Genomic DNA, 22,007 nt, shown 5'->3' with positions numbered 1-22,007 from the left:
AAAACAAAATTCATACCTCAGTGGCGTTGGATGAAAGGTGGGAGGCCGGCTCCCTTAATAGGAGGTCCTCTGGTACACCGTGAGCAAAGTCACTAAAATGCCTAATGCCACTGGGAGGTAAGATGTGCGTGCAGGGACGATATCTCGCTGGATCGAAAGGTCGTACCCTCAATGGTAACGACTCTAGCTCAAACTTAGGTGCAAACTCCGCCTCAAGGTCAGCCTCAATGCCTTAAGCCGTCTCACCAGCCTCAGCAACTACTGGCTTCTCTACCTCGACAATAGGTGGAAATGCGGGTGGAACCTTTGGACGAGCCCCGTCATAAGGAACCTCATCCGCCATTTGGAAAATGGATGAAAAGTATGTGAAAAACAAAGAAAAATGGAGAAAAAAAGGTAAACTTGGAAAAAGTCAACCCTAGGAAAGAGAAAATGGGAGAGAAAGTCAAAGCCTGAAAAACTTCACGAAACTCGAGATAAACTCGAGGGGAGCAAGCCTAAAGTGGTGGAAATTCGAGAAAAAATGACGAGATCAAAATCTAATCAATTCAAAATGAAGAGAACTAAGAGGGTTTTGCAAAAAAAAGTGTGCGTGGGACGTTGGAAAATGCGTATAAATCACAGATCTAGAGAGAAAAACTACCCAGAGAGAGAGGGGGGAGATTTTTGGCCTTGGAGAAGTGAGGAAATAAAGTCTTGTGACCTATACTTAAAGACCTGAGGCAAAAAGTCATATTTGCCATGAATCTGCCATCGGTGGCCGGCAAGCCATATTGTTGGACGGGAAGTGATTTTGGTGGCCGGCAGCTTTTGTTGATGGCTGGCAGGTGGCCAGTGGCTCTCATGTGGGTCCTGGTGCTGTTCTGTGCTTCTATTTCTAGAGTAGTGTATGGAAGGTTCTGTTTTGGAAGCCTACAGCTGCGTTCTGGTGTGAACATGTCCGACTTGCTACTCTGAACGAGGTGTATCTTTTTAAACATGTTGCAATTCCTCCGAGAGGTAAATCGGAGGTCGTCATCGAATATCATTTTATTCGTTTTGTTAAATTACGCTTTTGTTCTCTTCTGTTGCGTAGAATATGCATTTTACATATATGTACGCTACATACGTGTCTTATATCATTTATGATTTGTGTGTAGAACACGCAGTCAATTTTGCATAGAATATGCTCTTATTTCATGCATAGAATATGTTTTTGTTTCTTACATAGAATGCGCCTTTAATTACCATCATACGTTGGTTAACCATCTTGCATGGAACATGCATTCTCACTATTTCGATCTATAATCACGTTCACTTTGTGCATTTATCGCATTTACTCATTTTGTGCATCTATCGCACACCTCTCTGTTTATTTTGGGATACGTGAAGTGCGAGCCCGAGCGGTTTTTCTTGTATCTCAAGACGCGTGAAGTGCGGCCCTGAGTGTGTTTTATCTCGGGACGCGTGAAGTGCGAGCCCAAGCGATTTCTTTTGTTTCTCAAGACACGTGAAGCGCAGCCCTAGGCGTGTTTTATCTCGGGACACGTGAAACGTGAGCCCAAGTGGTTTCTTTTGTTTATCAGGATGCGTGAAGCGCGGCCCTGGGCATGTTTTATCTTGAGACACGTAAAACGCGAGCCCAAGCGATTTCTTTTGTTTCTCAGGACGCGTAAAGCGCCGCCCTGGGCATGTTTTATCTTGGGATGCGTGAAGCGTGAGCCCGAGTGATTTTTCTTGTATCTCAAGATGCAGGAAGTGCGGCCCTGGGCGTGTTTTATCTTGGGAGGCATGAAGCGCAAGCCCGAGTGATTTTTCTTGTATCTCAGGACGCGTGAAGTGTGGCCCTAGGAGTGTTTTATCTCAGGACAAGTGAAGCGCGAGCTCGAGCGATTTTTCTTGTTTCTTAGGACGCGCAAGGCTCAACCCTGAGCGGTGTTTTCTTTCCTCGTCTCTTGTTTTGGCGCGGTCAGAGTGTGTTTTAGATCATTTTGCATGGAACCTGTGTTGGTTTTAAGATTGAAGCAGCTCATTCATATGTTGTTATCTTATTCTTATTTATTGCATTTGTTATTGCTTATTACATCATCTCGCATGATCATGAGTTTTCAAAATAACCGGCTTCACGAAACATGTTAGTCCAGCTTTCAAAGTTGCATTGTGTATATCATTTGCATCTTGTCCCAGAACTATGCTGGTTTGATTCTTTACAAAGGGATACGTAGGCAGCTTGCGAGCGCAACCATTTATTTCTGTCTTGATTGTTTGTCCAAGTTTTAGAACCTTGTCAAAAATGGGTCGTCTTCGGGCTTTGACATCCACTCACGTCATTTCATGACTCCGAGTTCTGTCAAAGAGGGGCAACTGTAGACACCCTATTTTTGACGGCCCTTATGACTTGGACGTCCTCACTTGCACACCCGATGATGAGTCCATATGCTTGTCAAGTGCTCAAAATCCTTAGCAAAATGCCACAGCTTTGGGCCTTTCAAACCTTACACCCCTGTTGCCTTATTTTTGGACCAAACCTGTGATCTTCAAGCCTACAACCTCTGGTGGCCTGCCGGCCACCCCTAGTGGCTACCATCATTGCTCTTGGTTGTCGGCCACTGATGTGGCCTGCCGGCCACCAATGTTTTTTGCAAATATTTTGTGACAGTTGTGCCTGCTGTTTGCACAGATGCTTGAATCTACTCCCATGTGTATGACTGGATGTTTATGAGGGACTTGCTTGGTTTTCTATATATAGATGATCTTCCTCTCATATTTTGAGGTTAGAAAAATTTTGGAGCAAAATTTTTCCTCACTCTCTAGGATTCTCTCTCTCTCTCGCAAATTTCTTAACCTTTGCCTATACACTCTTCACGTTTGCCTATACACTCTTAACCAAACCTCTCCATCTTTGAGCTAAGGTGTCTTTGAGCCTTGTTTGAGCTCTTAAGGGTGTTGTTTGCCTTGTTTTATTGCTTGAAAGTGATCTCCTCTTCAAAGGTATAAAGCTTTGTCTCTTTACTTGCTTTATTTACTCTGTTTCTTACTATTTTCCAACTGTTTTTGGGCTGTAAAAACTCTGTATTTTTAGGCTAAAACTTGGGTTTTAAGGCCAATAAAGGTTGAGGGGTGGTTCACCCTTCTTTACACCTTGCTCTCAAGGTCAAGGCCTTTACCCTTGTGTTTCCCACATTTGCGTTATCTTTTTTTGAACTTTTAAACACTGATTTTTAGAGTTATTTCAGTGACTAAAATCATGTTTTGAAGTCCAAAATTGGAGGGGTTAGCCTCCTCTCCTTGTGTTTTGTTTACTAGCCTAGCATGATCTATGTTTTAGCTTATTATTCTAGCTATTTTTGTCTTAATTCCAGCATGTTTTAGGACTTTTTTAGGAATGTTTTAGGATTTTTTTCAAGTGTTTGTTGCATTTGAGCTTTGTTTTGCATGCTTGTAGTGTAATTGTCCTCATAAGCTTGGCGTTTTAGGCCTTAGACACCATCTTATTTGAGTTGATTGTGTTTATTTATGGCTTTCCGTACTTGTAATCACTCTTAATCACCTCTGCAACCTCCCCCCTTTCTTGGCTTTTGTTTTGCTTTGAAAGTGGTTTCAAACTACTTGTTTGTTTAAGCATGAGATTGAGATGTCATGCTTAATAGTTTAATCCCTTTGGGGGGGTTCATTACCAATTGTATGATGTCTCTTCCATGCCCAAGGTAACTCTTGGTTTGAGCCCTCTTTCCATTAGAGGACTTAAATTCACCTTTGGACTCAATTGACTAAAGAATGGGTGGTAATCTAAAATGAAGTAATAAAATTGAGGCTAAAAAAAAGGTACAAGATAATAACTTGTAAGGGTTCAATCGGATGTTAATTGAACCCTTGAGTCTTAGTCGTTTCATACTCATTAGTGATGAAAACGGTTCAAGATTCATTGTCAACTACTTCCCTTGATCTTTCATGATAGGGAGGTGGTTTTGAGAGTCTTGTTTTGTTGCATTCATTAAACTTGCACACTTGACTCATTAGCCATCATGCAATGAAATTGCATCCATTGGTGGTTTGTGAATTAAACTTACTACTCCTTTGAGTTGTTCAAATGATAAGGAGGGGTAAATTGTGCAAACAAACCCTTGAGAATACACTGTCTTTGCTCTATTTGCTCTATATTGCAGCAGGGAATTTATGTCATCAGTGGCCAGCAGGCCACTATTGGTGGCCGGCAGGCCATCATCAATGGACGGCAGGCCCTCTGCCAACCACCAGTGCAAAATCCAGCAGTGTCCTTCAGAAGCAGAACAGAGTTGGTCTGGAGGTGGAAATCAATGCAAATGTTCTACTGTGCAACAGAGACATTCAGTAGCAGAAACAGGGACTTTTTGGGTGAAAACTGCATTCATGCATGATCCTTCCATCAATCCTTGGGATCCGTGTTGTAACAATACTAGTGTTGTGCTTAAAATAGTGGCTTTGTACTTAATTAGTTAAAATAGCTAATTCGTCTCGTGTAGTAATTATTTTAATTAGCTAGATTAGTTAATTAATTAGTTTGGTTTGTAATAATTAGTTAAGTAGTTTAGCTATTTATTCATGTCATATTGTAATTGTTAATTAATTAGTTTAGCTTTAATTAGTTAGCTAGTTAGTTCATTCGGACTCTCCTTCATGAGAGCGCAATGTTGTAATAATGTGTATGTTTTCTAACCCCACGTCTTTCTCCCTTTTATTTACTAGCTTATGATGGTTAGTTTAGGGACATCATGTTTTGTTTAGCATTCTCCATGTCTTGCATCCACTTGTTTTGCATGCACCAAGGCTCGGTTCATCATTCTAACTTGCATTGTTAGTTTAAACACTTTTTTGAATACGTGCTTAGACCGCATGCCATCAAATTGCTTCACATACCATGTTTAGTAGCCGAGCCTAGTAATTGCATATTGCATGTATTACATTAGTCATATTGCCTAGTTAAGATCATGCATCTTTCTAACTTTATCATTTCTTTTTGGCTTGGAGTACTAGGTTCGCCTTTACTCGCTTTAGCACATCGCATTCGTGTGATTGTTGCCATGTCTAGCATGCTTGCCATGAGGCTAAGTGTTTAATTGATAAACTGTTTGAATGCCTGTGGATGAAGGCTAATTGCTCAAATTGGAATAATTTGAGTAATGTTCATATGCGATCACTTTTTCAAGTAGTACATATTTGAAACTCTTTTAAAAAACAAACATGAATCATGTGTTCCAATTCTTGCGAGTTGGTCTATACTTGTGTGTGTGCGCATCACATAGTAATTTTATCCTAATAAACTGGAACAAGAGCATATAATGTAGACAAGATTCATATCATGATTAGTAGAGGCCGATCTTTGATCGGGGGAGCGGGGGTGCTCAATTCATGACCTTTCCTTCTCGTACATAAGTTCCCAAGCTAAGACAATCTTGGTGATAATGGACATGTGGCCTTTGGCACGAGTCATGGGTTTCCTAAATTTCCCCAAAAAATATTTAAGTGGCAACTCTATATCTGGCAAAGTAGTCTATTTTTGACAATTTGATTCAAAATCGATTTTCCAAAAAGATTTGTCGGATTGGGACTCTTTGGTGATTATCTATTTCGCAATGCACTTGTCAGATCAAATTCAAAACCACGAGAGTCCGATACTGTAGGGCTTATTTGACTTCTAAAAGAGGCACGAAAAAGTCGAGCTACAATATGGTTCTTTGCCTACAATTTCGGCAGCATCTATTCCTATATTAGGGTCCCTATAATAGGTCCTACATAAGGAATTGTTCCTATTTTGTTCTTCTTCTAGCAACGATTCATATATAGATACTTCATAAGTCAAATCGACTAAGTCTTTAAAGTCTATTACATCAAACTTCTTTCAAAGCCTAAACTATAAATCATTTTAATGCAACTTGACAAATTTAGGCTCTAGAAGGATCACTCTACACTTGTTCCTAGCCCTTTTAAATCTGGTTATAAACTGAGTAGCCTTCTCCTCTAGTCTCTGGCTTAACCTTGTTAAATCAGCTATTGTAACTTTTGGCTCAGTTTGGAAGAACTGTGCATGAAATATTTCTTCCATTTGTGGCTAGGTTTGAACTGTACCAGGTAGTAAACAAATATACCAAGCAAATGCTAGGCCAGTCAATAAACTAGAGAACAATCGAAACTTCATATAATCATGATTTGTGTACTCCTCACACTGCCCTATAAACCTAGCAATGTGTTCTATGGTTGACTAGTTTCCATCCCCCCCTAAACAAGGTAAAATTTGTGATTGTGTATCCCCTTAGAAACTCATATAATCTATCTACCTAATCAGGATATAACTTTCTATAAACTAGTGTTTGCACCCCCCCCCCCAGCCATAGGACTACATACCTCTCGCATTGTAGACACTCCATTCTGACCGTCTTAAGACTTGGGCATTTTCTTTTGAACACCCAATGATGAAAATTGAAATGTGCTATCTTACGAATCCCTCAACAAAAAAGTCGAGTTCAAGCTTTAATCCCAATCTTGCACCTGTTTTGGCCAAACTATTTTAGACCATCTTAAAACCCCTTTTTAAATGGTTTTTTTTTTTTTTTTTGTCATGCAAATCCAAACATTTCTACAAAAGTTCCGAGACCCACATTTTCAAAATTCAAGTATTGTATTTTTTCATAAAATTGAGCAAGGACAAAGTGGAGATGAGTGAAGGAATGAGAATTCTTTGGGGGGGGGGGAAATGGGCCTTGTTTTCCCTTTTAAAAAACTGATTTGGCTGTGTAGAAAAAAATTGTCTGGCCAAATATTTTTTTGTCTAACCAAAAAAAATTTTGTCTGGCCAGATGGTTTGTCTAAGAAACAAAGTAGTTTTAGGAAATTTGGCTTTTTCTACAAATTTCACACAAATATCTTAGATATTTTGCCTTTGGGCTTCCTCTACAAGTTTCTTAGATATTTTGTTTTAGCTCTAAGTCAATAAATATGACCCTCCTTCATTTTCAAGGGTGAGAAATTGTTTTTGAAGAGCTAGGGAGTGATTTTAAAAGCTTGAAAGCAAAACCACCTTAAGCCCAAGAACTCCTTACTGTTTCATCTTTCTCCTCATATACCCACGACCTGAACACCATTAAAGCTTGATCTTAGAGCTCCTTGCTAAGGGTCCAAGCCATCTCTAAGAACCATGAAGGTGATAGGAAAGAAGTTTGCTAATCAAAAATTCTTCCTTTCTTTGAAGGTAAGAGTTGGAAATTTTTTTTTTTTTTTTTTTTGGTCCCTTTTTCCTTTCTTTCTCTCTATTTTCATAGCTTTTGGTTATGTAAACTTGTGATCTTTTTTGGGATGTGGATGGCTTAGCTACCCCTCATAGAGTTATAGCATAATTTATCTTTGTTTCAATGTAATCTTCTAGCTTTGGGATATGGATAGCTCAACCACCCTCCATAAATGCTGTAATTTATTGCTTTCTTATACTTAAATATGTAATGTTTTAGCTTTGGGATATGGATGGTTATAACAACCCTGGCCCATGATTAACGTTAATTCATGCTTAATTACGCCTAATAAATAATTGAAGTGAAATGTTGCATCATATGTTGCCTTGTGTGTGCATATATCTGTTTACCATAGAAAGATATGTTCATGTTTTCACTTCAGTTTGCGAATTAAAGGCCCTATCAGCATCCAATTTAGAAATTGACTTGATTTATGTGTTAATTAAAATTTTTAGAATATTATGGTAGGTTCAATTGAAATCCGATTCGGAACGATTAAATTAGATTAATTTAATGCCCGTTTGATTAGCTTTAATAAACCAACACTAATAAAGCCTATATAAGGCTCCATATAAGCCTCCACTCAACTCTTCTTCTTCATTGTCAAACATATTTGAGCTATAAACACACACAAACGTGTGAGAGAGGAAGGGACCAAGAGAGGGGGAGAGAGAGTTGAGTTCAAAGAAGGATTTGGCTTGGAAACTTAGGGAATTGGTGGTATTGAACAAGACCTCCTATGAATCAAGGAAATTAAGGCTTCTAGGTAAGAATTCAACCTTGCGACCTTGAGATTAAACTACTTAGTCCAGGAAACCAAAGAATTAAGCTATGTAATGCTAGAGTTGAGCTTGAATTTAACTACTTAGTCCATACCATCCATGCATGTCCATTTCTTCACAAATTGACCATGGTTTCCAAGAATTCCCTCATGCATGTCTTGAATTCACCTTAATTTTGGGAAATCATCAAGTTTTATGTTGTTTTGTAGCATTTGATCATGTTTTGTGAAGATTGAGTTTAAAGGAATTCATGCATGTCATGTTCATGAAACATCCATAAATTTCAAGTTGAATTTTTGCACAATTGGCAAGCTATTTTGGCCAGGATTTCTTGAAATGATCCTAAATTCATGATGTATTATGAGTTTCTAAGTGTTCCTCAAGTTTTGACCCAGAAAAACCAAGTTTTGATGCTTAAAGATTGAAGTTTGAACTTAGAGATCATATCTCGAAATTCTAGAATTTGCACCTACGCTTGAGCGTAGGAATTCACGCTCGAGCAACCACTCTGAGTGCGTGCACCTCCACTCGAGCGACTAGAAGTCTGCTCAAGCGTGAAATGCATGTTCCCAAAGGTTCTTATGTTTTGCAGCACGCTTGAGCGACAAAAGTCACGCCCAACCGAGGATCGAGCGTCCGTCGAACGTAAAAAACAAGTAACCAGTACTTTTGTCAAAATTTACAGACCGCTCGAGCGAAGAAAGTTACACTCGAGCGGACCCTCATATTTTGCATGTTCGCTCGAGCGAGGAAAGCCACGTTCGAGCGTGGACCTTGTTTTCAGCAAGTTTTGAAAAATGTTTTCAAGTACATTTTTGTATCCTCATTTCATCCTAGGCATTCCTAAGCCAAGATTATCACACCATAATGAGGATAAGGCTAGAAGTACACTAAGAACAATGAATTAAGTTATGTACACTCTGAGCGTGTGTTTCAATATATGTATCTATTATGTTATGTAGGTCACGCACCACAAGACATCTAAATTGCTTATCCTGTCTGTTTACCTTGGAGCCTCTGTTATCTGTGAGTAATAACTTTGTAAAGCTATGTTCAATTTATAAGTGCTTTCTGAATGATATAAGATGGTCTGTTTTCTGAAATATTATTTTCTGTATGAATGAATGGTTGTCCAATGTTTCTGAAATGTATTCGTGGCATTCTTAGCATTCAAATGACATATGTTATCTGTTATGTTACGTCCCAATTATAGGTCAACTGTACATCTCATGAGCCAATTGTTATGGATCCTTATGTATATGTCTCTTTATGGGCCAACTATACGTCTTATGAGCCAACTGTACCGTCTCCGTGCACATGAGTCAACTGTATGCCTTTATGGATGTCCCTTTATGGGTCAACTGTATGCCTTTATGGTTGTCCCTTATGGGTCAATTGTTTATGAATACGACTCTAAAACTGTATCTGTTATGTACTATAATTTCTGAACATAATTACGAATTCATTTCTGACAACTATTAAATTCTATTTTCTGTAACTGTAATGGACAACACTCATTAAACCCCTTTACTCTGTTATTATTCACTGGGCTACAGCTCACTATTTATATTATGTATATAGGTGAGCAGTCATGTGACCAGGCCCAGAGTTGATGGCCTATGTTTCTGTTTTGTCAGCCAACTACCGTGCCTCCTGAGGAGGTTCCTTTTGAAAGGATTATGTCAAGGCTTTAGTTGAGCTTGTTTTGTATATCTGTACTTGGGCTAAGTACCCTTAAACTCTACCTGTGTAATTGAGTGACATAATACTAATGTATTTTTGACGTCACATCTGTATATATATAAGTTTGTTTTGAAAATTTCTCTCTCATGTATGTCTGCACAGCTCTATGGACTATGTTAATTTTGTATATTTGCTTCCGCAGCCCCTATCTTATGTTATCCTGTTCAAAGGCCTTTGGTATCCAAGGATTACTAGCCGGTTACGATGCTAAACCCATAGGGGCGGGTTTGGGACGTGACAATGGCTCAGCCACCCCCTATAGAATTATTAGATAGTGTAATTTCTTTGTTTTTATATACTTTCCTTACTCTTTTGTATCATCAAAGTGTTTTGGTCTATGTGATTCAATCCCAACTCAATGCTAATAAGTATTTGTGGTTACTTCACGAGATCCATTGGATGATCCTTTGCTATCTTTCGTTCTCTCTTTCACCTTCTTGAAGCTATAAGAGCTTTCTCATCAAAAGTGTTGAAAACTCTTTTCTTAATCAATTTTGAACATGGAAATGGATTTCACATCCTTGTTCCATGACCAAGAAGATGAGTTTTTAACTATTTTGATGAGTTATGTATTCTTACTCTCTTCTTCCCTGCTTTCTTAGAAGCTCTATAAACCTTTCATTAGCTTTATGAGGCTTCACCTTAGAAATGATGGCAATCTGCTCTCTTCATTTAATAGCATGGATTTACATGTTAATTTACCCTTATCCACAAAGAGATGGATACATGTTTCCATCTATTTCTTTGGCTTGTATTTCTTTTTAGCTTCTATTCCTGTATATATTAGCCTGTCTATTTTATAGGTTTTGTACATGTTACATAGCATATTTTGTTGTTGGATGTTGGTTAAGGCCTCTCTACCTCTACTTTAAGGGTCTCTACAGGAGGAAAAGGAAAAAAGGATGAGCACCCCTTTGGAAGATGTTTTTTGGTTTTATTTTGGTTCTGCTGCACAAAATAGGATACCCTTCAGATGTTATATACGGTTGGCTCTCCTTTCATTCGGCTAAATTATTTTGTATACAGCCAGATGATTTTCCCAGATAGAACAGAGCAAAGCATGGCAGCTTCTTGGGGGTGCTCTCCTTAGTATTTGTGGTTGCTGTTTTAATTTGTTTTCAATTTTATTATGATTTGTTGGATTCAGCTTCCATTTAGCTAAATCAATTCATTGTTGCAATAACTTTCAACCCCATGTCTTTTTCATTCATTCAATTGTTGTAATAACTTCTAACCCCAAGTCTTTCTATCCCTTTTATTTCTATGCTTTCTATGTATGTGTATAGCATCATGTTTTATTAATCATATCCATGCCTTGCATCCACTTTTCATGCATATGGGTTCGGTTCATTTGCCTTTGTGGGATTTATCAGTTAAAACGTGATTTTGTGCGCTAACTCATGCCTTGAGACGATTCACATGTCATGTGTTAGTAGTTGGACCTCTAGATGCAATTTGTGTATGTGTTGCATTAACTATTTGTATATAGGATTATGCATATGTTTATAGCATATTATTTTTAGCTTGCCATAGAGCATTTCTAGTTTAGCATCTCAGTTGTATATGTCATTATTGTGTCTAGCATCTTTCTATAATGGCTCAGGTTAAGATTCGATCCTTATTCTTTTTTGTATAAAGATAGTAGTGTTAAAAAGGTTTTCTGTAATAGGTTGAACTTAACTTGAAATCTTTCTAAGTGTAAAAGTTGGATTTTTCAAAAATTATAATTTTGAAAATAAATTTTTGCTGTAATTATTCCTTATATAGTAAATAGTCTAACTTGATTTTATAAGATTTTTCTATGAGGTATTAACCACTTTACTTCAGTGTCAAACTTAGAAATTTCAGTCGGAAAATTATTTTTGTACTAAACATGGGGGATCACTTTTTGATTTAATTGGATTTTTATTTTATTGTATTTTTCTTTGAATCCAAATGCGGTGTATTGCCTTATTTACATTGTAAACTTAAGTAAATGTTTTCATTTAGATACTTACTTAAATGGTTATATGTGGAAATAAGGTTGATGTGTAAAGAGTGCCTAAGAAGCTGAGTTATGTGACTAGTTGTGTCTAGGGTGACCGCTCGAGCGGTCAAGTGGTTGCTCGAGCGGAGATGCGAGGCTCCCAGTATTCTCACTGTAGACCTGCAAAACTTATGGCGGATTGTATTCACCGCTCGAGTGGTGAAATATTCGCTCAAGCGGTCTGTTCGGGTTCAGTAAGTATAAAATCTACTTTTTAGTCATTTTCTCTCACTTTTCTCTCTTTTCTCTCCCTCACCCCTTCATGTCCGAAAACCCTAACCCTAAAACCTTTGATTTCATCCCATTTTACTAAGGATCCATCATAGTTTTTGCAAGATTAGTGAAGGAAAAGTGAAGGTCACCATCTTGACCGATTAGATTACGATTTCGCCAAAATTTTTGCTTGGGTCTTCCTTGTTAGCTCTCATCCGTGAGGTAGGGGGTTCTTTTAACCATAAATATTTATGATTTGGTGTGATTTTTTGACTTTGGGATTTTGAATTGATTATGATTTAGAAAACTTTAATAGTAAGTTATTTGTGTACAAAAGGGGGTTTTCACTCAAATTTTTAAAGTATGTTGAATGTTTTGGTACATTGATGGATAATAATTTATGATTTGAGAAATTTACAAAGAAATGAGAAAACCTTCCAATTTTCTTAAAAATCCTAGATTTGGGATTTTTAAATTAAAAGAGGGTTTGAGCTAATTGTGCTTTATGTTGAAATTTCACTTGATATTCCTTGAAAATATATATGTTGGATGAATTATGAATTATGATGATATTATTAATGATTCATGGAAGAGAATCGTATGAAGACTTTGGCATGTTGGAAGAATGTAAAGTAATATCTTACATGGGATTGTTATTGGTAATGAGAAGGACTTGGATTCATGAAAATAGAGAATATTTCACTAGTTCTACATGTTAATTTCTTGTGCAACTAAATTATGCTTTCGGTAAATTAGAATATTTAAAAACTCATGCGTTGCATTGCATTCAAACGATTTTTGGGTTAAATGTAGAATACATTAAAGGTGTGTGTGTGGTTTTGGAAATGCGTTGTGTGTGTTGAGGTGCCCATTTGCCCTACTATGCTTGGTAGCCAGAAAATGTGGGTGTCATTGGTATGTTGGTAAAGGTGCCCAATTGCCCTTCCATGCTAAGTGCCGGTAAATATGGGGGAAAAGTTGAAATGATTGATGGGTGGTCCAATTGCCCCTCTGTGCTCGATGGCCGAAAAACGTGGAGATGTTTTTAAAATGAAACGGGTGTCCAATTGCCGATCCGTGCTTGGTGGCCGATAAATGTGGAGGTTTTCAAAAAGTAAGAGGTGCCCATTTGCCCCACTGTGCTTGGTGGCCAGTAAATGTGGGGAGTGTTTGAGATATGTAACGTGGAGTTTATTACAAAATGAAAGTTCTTGGTTATAACAATGGTTAATGAGTTGGGTCAAGCATGGGTTCCAAATTATGCATTTCACAATTGAGTTTCCAAAAAAAGTTAAGTCATATGCATGGCATGGCATTGCATGGGCATAATCATATTGACATGCATCTATGTTGTCAAGTTTATTTCCTAGTGGGCGTAAGCTTACTCTCTTTTTATGGGCTGGATATCCTAAAATTTCAGGTGATGACAGTGAACCATGATATCGTTGAAAAGTGAATGGAATTCAACATGGAGCAATGAAGCTTCTTTGATGTTGTTTGCCTGCAGCTATCGAGCTTATTTGTCGAGTTAGAATTTTATTTGTTGAAATCAAGGCCCTTATTCTTGAAAGGTATAAGCCCTTATGGCAAATTGGATGCATATTTTCATATTTCAGTGTCTTATAAATTATTGCAATGAACTTGACAAGGAATCTATGAGAATGTGACAGATTTTAGTTTATAGAATTGTTTACCCTTATTTCTTGTTTATATCAATGTCATGAAATTGGATAATAATAATGGATTGGTAACCAATAATATGGTGTAAATATCAGGGCATTACACTTACCATGCAGCTACGTGCTTAAGTGGTATGTCTTCATGAATGTTGGTGGATAGAGGTTGTGTTGCCTCAGATAGTAATGTTAGCATTATTAAAACCGAAACATGAGCATATAGTATTTATAATATTCATATCATGGTTCAGTAGGGACCGATCTTTTGATCGGGTGAGCGGGAGTGCTCAATTCATGACCTTTCTCCCTCATACCTAAGATTCTGAACCAAGACATCTTTGGTTATGACGAACAGTGGCCTTTGGCACGAGTCACAGGTTTCCTAGTTTTTCCAAAAAATTAGGTGGCGACTCTAAGATCTGGTAATACAACCCATTTCTGGCATATTTTGCAATAAATGAATTTTCTATAAAGTTGTCAGATTTAAACTCTCATTTTCTATTTCACACTGCACTAATGATATTAGATTAGAAATCGAGAGAGTCCGAATTGTCAAGCGCGCTTGGGTACCGCCCCCCCCCCTCCGAACACCTACATGCGCCATGTTAAGCAATTGGTCCCTGAGAATAACATTAAGGACACCCTGTTGAGCCTGAGGTGGCATATATCCTTGGTAGACTTGTTGCCTAGGGGCTTGAGGCTCTATGTTTGGTGTGGCTTGCATAAAGGGTGCAACCATTCGATCCAGGGGATACATTGTAGGATTTGGTGCTTGCTCATATCCTATGATGCCTTCTTCTCTAAGAGTAACAAGTGGTAGCTAAAAAGGCTCTGTAAACCCCCCAAGTGTTGGTTCGAAGATGAGATTTAACACCATTCATGTTGTATTTTGTGTTTAAGTATGTGCAAAACCATAAATGGTGTTACCAGATGCAATTGAAGGTATCATCTAAGGTTCTCTATACACAACATGTGTTTCTTGAGCTTTTGACACTCTTCGGTAAGGCCTTGGACCAATTGAAGGTGTGGGTCTAACCAATTCATGGAAAGATTGGGTATTTCTTGCCCTATTAATCATTTGAACAAGCGTAGCACTAAATGAATAAGACCAATTTTTGAGGTTTGTAATCATTATTTGACTCGTTATGGACATCATTCCACTCCATTGTTTATTTGACATAGCAGGAGTGAAGATTAATGGTTCACTCATGCTTCGACTACTCTGATCAAGTGTTTAGCCTTGAGAAAGTGCATGCTCATAAGTTTTGCCTTGTGAATGGCCAATATGTTGAGTGGGTGTATCTATCCTTGGGTAAGGATCTTCTTCTACTAGTGCACGACCATCTAACTGCAGGCCAGAAGTAGAAGAAAAGTCTAGCATGCCTTCTATTTGAGGCACAAAACCCTCTTCTTGTATCTCAACATCCTCATCATTTAGATGTTTTTTGCTTTGGTGTCGAGTTCAAACCATATTTTCAACACAAAAAGGTCTCACTAAGCGTGCCAAAAAATATATGTTAGCTATTTTTGACACTTTGAATGTTAGAAATGTAATTAGAGTGTGCCAGTAGGATCTGAAATCTTCTTATAGATAATAAATGCCAATTTTATTAAACGATTGTGTTAAGGTTCTCTTAGCCTCAATAAAGAGAACTTTACTGTGTTGTGCTATAAAGATGAACCAATGTTTTTAATTTAAATTCATAACAGAATAGGAGAGAAAGACTGGGCAAAAATTGCAATTGATTAATTGAATAAACAATTACAAAGTGTTACCTTTAGTAAGAGCAACTTTGAAGCTTTAAACTGACCAAGTTCTGGAATTACAAAGTTAATCTACTCTTACGAAATGTAAGTGCAATCCATGAAAGTAAAGTACTGAAATTTAAAGATAAATGAAATTGACAAAGACGTAGAGTCTAGATTTAGTCGGGAGCCTTCTTAGTCTTTGCTTTCATCTATTTATAGCCTTCTTATGGTGCCTTCAAAGAGTTAGGCTGCTATCCTCCACCATGATCTCCTTTCTTGTCACTACTTCTTAGGGCCATGATCTTTTCTTTGTGCATGTATAACTGCTAGCAACTGCCCTCTTGTTAACTCCTTCCTCGTGTGCTTCTCATGTGTGACTTAGAATTTTTAACAATTGCAAACTTGCATTCGCGGCTCACGTGATGTAACAATCCAAATTTTTAATTATTCTGTAGAATTTATACTAATCTTATTTAATCTCAGTTCGAAAAATATACAATTTATTATATATTATTATGCGTAATTTTATAAAATAATATAATTATTAAAAGTTTAAGGATCAAAATATAAATAATAATAATAATAATAATAATGGCCAAAAGTAAAATATTGTAAAAGGTGGCCAAACACCTATTAAGTCTAAGTCCTAGATGTGGTGAATCATCACCTAGGAAATTAATTATAGGATGAGTCACCTGTTAAGCTCAACTATAAAAGGAGGAGGTGATTCGGTTGGGTGAAGAAAAAGAAAAAGAAAAAACAGAGAGAAAGAAAGAAAGGAGAGAAAGAAAAGAGAAGAAGAAGGAAAAAATAGTGGAAGCTGAGAGGGTCTTTGATAGTAGAAAGAAATAGTAAGGTATTAAAGTTAAGATGAGTTATATTATACCTTGGTATTTTACTTATGTTTTGACTTATCAAAATTTGTTTTACACAAGTTATGTTTTATTAGTATATTAATAAAAGTTATGTTTTATTAGTATATTAATAAAAGTTATGTTTTATAAAGATTTCAATTACGTGGATTATTTTCTGAACCTTATTTGCTAAAGTAAAACCCATGGATATGTTCATTTTACTTTTAAAGAATATTTGACTATGACCTCATATACAATTATGTTTTGTAAGTACCACCCCGGGAGTCACACGCCTTGGAAGACTTAAATAACCGTTGATCTTTGTTTGGTTACTTTGTGGCCCTCTGATCTATTGACCTCTGTTCTGTGCGGAGCTAAGTGCTACACTGTTATGGGAGCCACCTCTAGAATCCGTACGAGCCACCTCTTGAATCCGTACCTCTGTTTTGTGCGGAGCAAAGTGCTGTGCGGAGCTAAGTGCTACACTATTGTGGGAGCCACCTCTAGAATTCGTACAAGCCACCTCTTGAATCCGTACCTCTTTTCTGACTGTCACTTCTGTGACCTCTGTTCTGTTCTGTTCTGTTCTGTACCGTGGTTATGGTCATTTACTTACATAATTTATGTATTTCAGTTTTTGCTACTTAAATGATTTGTTTACCAAATTACCATGGTTATGGTTATTTATTTACATAATCTCAGTTTTGCTACTTAACGGATTATTTGTTCCGACTAAGTTATCTAAAATGTTTTGGCCTAATTAACTATCCATGGTTATTTCGTGTCCCTTATACTCTTGGTATAATATTTCTCACTCTGCCATGTGCTTATAATTTTTTACCAATTTTCAGGAAACAACACAATTCAGAAATAACTTTTGGAAAGTCTTAAATGCGAGGCTGCGGAATAGACACACACAGCACTTTATTGATAATTTTTATATGTAAATATCAGCATTTTTGGTCAATATAAATTTTGTAATAAAAATAGAAGCTCCAATGATTATTTTGGTACCCTTATTTAAATATTTCTTCCGCTTGCGTTTATTGATTTGTTTAAGAATTGGCCGGAGGTAACTTCAGTTACTGGCCATCACGATACTTAACCCTTGGGTACGGGGAGCGAGTCGTGACAAATGGTATCAGAGTAATGGTTTAAAAAAAATAAAAAATAAAAAAAGTCATCATTGGAGCATAGGACACACGCACATTTAGGGAGTAGGATAGCGGGTAATTAATACCTAAATATTATATTTTGTTAGCCGATTTAATTATATTATAATTTTATATGATTATATATAATAAATTTTTTTTTTTTTTTGTATAAGAAGGAAAAGAAACAAAGGATGTCAGGCTCAATCACCCACTAAAATTATAATATAATTAAATACATGGAATTTCCAGTTCAGTATTAAAAAAAAAATTATTTTGATGTTTTTTAAAAGTGGGTTCAAATTATAAAGATACTAATTTTGAAACTATTTCCCACCAATGAAAAGTTCATCTCAAATTTTTTAATTCTTGCATATAATTCTGCCATTGTGTTCTCATTTTTATTTATTTTTATCGTAAACAAAACGTGTGAAAAGTTTTTAAAGTCGCTCCTTATTTCTTATTTTGGCCCAAAACAATTTTTGACAACTAGACAGTGAATTATTTTTGGTAAAGTTTTTTTTTGAGGTAATATTTTATATCAGATTAATCATCTAATATATATTTATCAGAGTGCGCAGCGAATAGCTTACACATGACAAATTTCGATGACGAAATTTTTAAAAGAAGGAAAGATTGTAACAACCCAAATTTTTAATTATTCTGTAGAATTTATACTAATATTATTTAATCTCAATTCGAAAAATACACAATTTATTATATATTATTATGCGTAATTTTGTAAAATAATATAATTATTAAAAATTTAAGGATCAAAATATAAATAATAATAATAATAATAATAATAATAATAATAATAATGGGCAAAAGTAAAATATTGTGAAAGGTGGCCAAACACCTGTTAAGTCTAAGTCCATAGATATGGTGGATCATCACCTAGGAAATTAATTATAGGATGAGTCACCTGTTACGCTCAAGTATAAAAGGAGGAGGTGATTCGGCTGGGTGAAGAAAAAGAAAAAGAAAGGAAAGATAGAAAAGAGAGGAAAAAGGAAAAAAATAGTGGAAGTTGACAGAGTCTTTGATAGTAGAAAGAAATAGTAAGGTATTAAAGTTAAGGTGAATTATATTATACCTTGGTATTTTACTCATGTTTTGACTTATCAAAATCTGTTTTACACAAGTTATGTTTTATTAGTATATTAATAAAAGTTATATTTTATAAAGATTTCAGGTACGTGGATTATTTTTTGAATCTTATTTGCTAAAGTAAAACCCATGGATATGTTCGTTTTACTTTTAAAGAATATTTGACTATGACCTCATATACAATTATGTTTTGTAAGTACCACACGGGAGTCCCACGCCTTGGGGGACTTAAACAACCATTGACCTTTGTTTGGTTACTTTGTGGCCCTCTGATCCATTGACCTCTATTTTGTGCGGAGCTAAGTGCTACACTGTTGTGGGTGCCACCTCTAGAATCCGTACCTCTGTTTTATGCGAAACAAAGTGCTGTGCGGAGTTAAGTGCTACATTATTGTGGAAGCCACCTCTAGAATCCGTACAAGCCACCTCTTGAATCCGTACCTCTTTTCTGACTATCACTTCTGTGACCTCTATTCTGTTCTGTTCTGTTCTGTACCGTGGTTATGGTCATTTACTTACATAATTTATGTATTTCAATTTCTGCTACTTAAATGATTTGTTTACCAAATTACCGTGGTTATGGTTATTTATTTACATAATCTCAGTTTTGCTACTTAACGGATTATTTGTTCCGACTAAGTTATCTAAAATGTTTTGACCTAATTAACTATTCATGGTTATTTCGTGTCCCTTATACTCTTTGTATAATATTTCTTACTCTGCCATGTGCTTACAGTTTTTTACCAATTTTCAGGAAACAACACAATTCAGAAATAACTTTTGAAAAGTCTTAGATGCAAGGCTGCGGAATAGACACACACAACACTTTATTGATAGTTTTTATATGTAAATATCGGCTTTTTTGGTCAACATAAATTTTGTAATAAAAATAGAAGCTCAAATGATTATTTTGGTACCCTTATTTAAATATTTTTTCCGCTTGCGTTTATTGATTTGTTTAAGAATTAACCGAAGGTAAATTCAGTCACTGGCCATCACGGTACTTAATCCTTGGGTACGGGAAGCGAGTCGTGACACATGAACTCCTTCAAAGGTTCCATATTTTGCTATATCTTGTTGAATGTCCTTTACTGTCACGTGTGACATTCGAATTAGATGATTTAAATGTAGCGCCAACAAGAGGTCATTTGTATGGGCTTGGGAATCTCTAGATGTCGACAACATCAAATAGTAAGGCCGATAACATTAAATTCAGTCACTAATTTAGGACTTCGGGTGAACCCATCTACGTTAACCCATGTCTACCCCTACATTGAAATTTGCATTACAAAGTTTATTAACTCACTATCTATCCATTTGGAAGAGTCATGACCATCTCATCTTCAATCTATCTCATGAAATTACAAATTTCATTTTCTATCGTTAATTGGGGTCACTACTGTGACTCTCATGATTGTCCTCCCTGCCATGTTTTAAACGGCACCGTTTTAGAAATTTTTTTTTTTTTCCCTTCAACTTTGTTCTCTTGATTCTATTTTGCAGAGCCGATGCTATTTAAAATCTTTTTTTTCTTTTTTTTGTTCATCCAGTTATGTTACGATGTTGTTTGGTTGTTTTTTATTTTTTCAAAGTTATTTCTTCGATATATATTGCTTGCATTTAAAAAAGTAAAATTGTCATTTTAATTGATCTGTTTAATTATTTTTATATAATCTTATTCAACTGCATAAAAATATGTAACATAAAATTTCAAACCCAATATGATATTTTTTTGTTCCCAATTGAAAAAAATGTAATCTTTTTGTTTATTATTTTGTTGTCAATTTATTAAATCAAAATAAAAAGGGTACGACACCTCCAAACATTTGATGTAACACTCCTTAACGTTTGATGTAAATACACGAACACCTCCAAACATTTTCAATATATCACAGATATTCCTTGAGGTTTAAAAGTTATATCACAAACACTCCCTAACATTTAGTTAAATCAGAAACACCCTTATCATTTGACAAAAATACACCTACAGTTAACATTTTGAGAAAAGATCATAGATACCTCCTTTTAATATTAATTAAATTATTTATATGTATATATGTGGTAATATTAATTAAATATTTATGTGCATTTCTATATATAAATACAAATAAAATTATGTATAAATTATAAATGCACATTTTGATATTTGTTTAAAATACAGATTGCCCCTTGTGATTTTGGAGATTACAAATACCCTTTGTCAAAATTTTTTATTTTACAAAATTTAAAATTAAAAAAAATCTAACTACTCTCCTATACAATAATAAAATTACCCAAATTGTTAATTGAAATGTAATTTTGGTGTTATTAAAAACTGTTAGTTGACTTAAAGATTTATTAATAAAAAATATCATTTGTTATATTATTATAAATTTGAAGGAGCGGAATGTAATTTTTAAAATTATAGGGAACAATTCGTATTTTAAGTAAATTTCAAAAAAAATATTTTTAATTTACTCTAAAATTTATTTTAAAGTATATTATCCCGTTTACAATGTAGAAATATCATGCTATCAAAGTGTAACTTAAATTAATATTAATATCAGTGATAATTTAATTTAATATATTTATATGTATCCCTGTATATATATAATTTAAGTTATATTAATTGTTTTTTTAAAGTAGATTATTCTAAAATAATAAACCAAAAAAACCCAAAAAAATATTCTTTAAAAGCACCGACTTTGCAAAATAGCATCAGGAGAACAAAGTTGAAGAGAAATATATATATATATATAAATTACACTGACATTCCTTCAGGTTTCTATTTAATACATATTTTCATCCCATTTGAAAAATTATACTTATCTCCTGTCAGATTAAATGACATATTTACCCCTTAACCTTTATACATATAAAATAATAAAACAATACATATATTTTGTTCATATCATTTTAAAAGAAATAATTATCATTTTCTTTGGTTTAACTCACACAAAAAATTTAATTTTTTTTTATTTTTCATATTTTTTATTTTACTAAATTTTTTTAATATTTTAAGTAATTTTTTTTTTTTAATTTTTTAGATACACCTAATCTAGATATACTTAAGTATTATAATATTTTTTTTTTAAATTCACTAAATACAAAAAAAATACATAAATAAAAAAATTCAATACATTATCTTATTTTGTTATATTCAATAAAAAAAATTTAAATTTTGTACAAATTTTATACTTTTTAAATATATCTAGATTAAAGTGGAAATAAAGATGAACATTATATTCATATATAAAAATTATACAAAAAATATTATAAAAATGTTGTGATAGTGATATTGTTGTAAATATAAATCATGTTTATGATTGTTTTGTTTTAAAGTGAAATTTCACCATTAAGCTATATCATTGTATTTGAAAATTCTATATAAAATTTATGTTTGTATATCATCACTCAATAAGAATATATTCAGATAGAATTTAATGATGGAAAGTTATAAAATGTAGTCATGATACAGGAAGA

This window comes from Camellia sinensis, chromosome 4 (genome assembly GCF_055761805.1).
Source record: "Camellia sinensis isolate YWXY chromosome 4, ASM5576180v1, whole genome shotgun sequence".
NCBI lineage: Eukaryota > Viridiplantae > Streptophyta > Magnoliopsida > Ericales > Theaceae > Camellia > Camellia sinensis.
Note: the sequence above shows the minus strand (reverse complement) of the source record.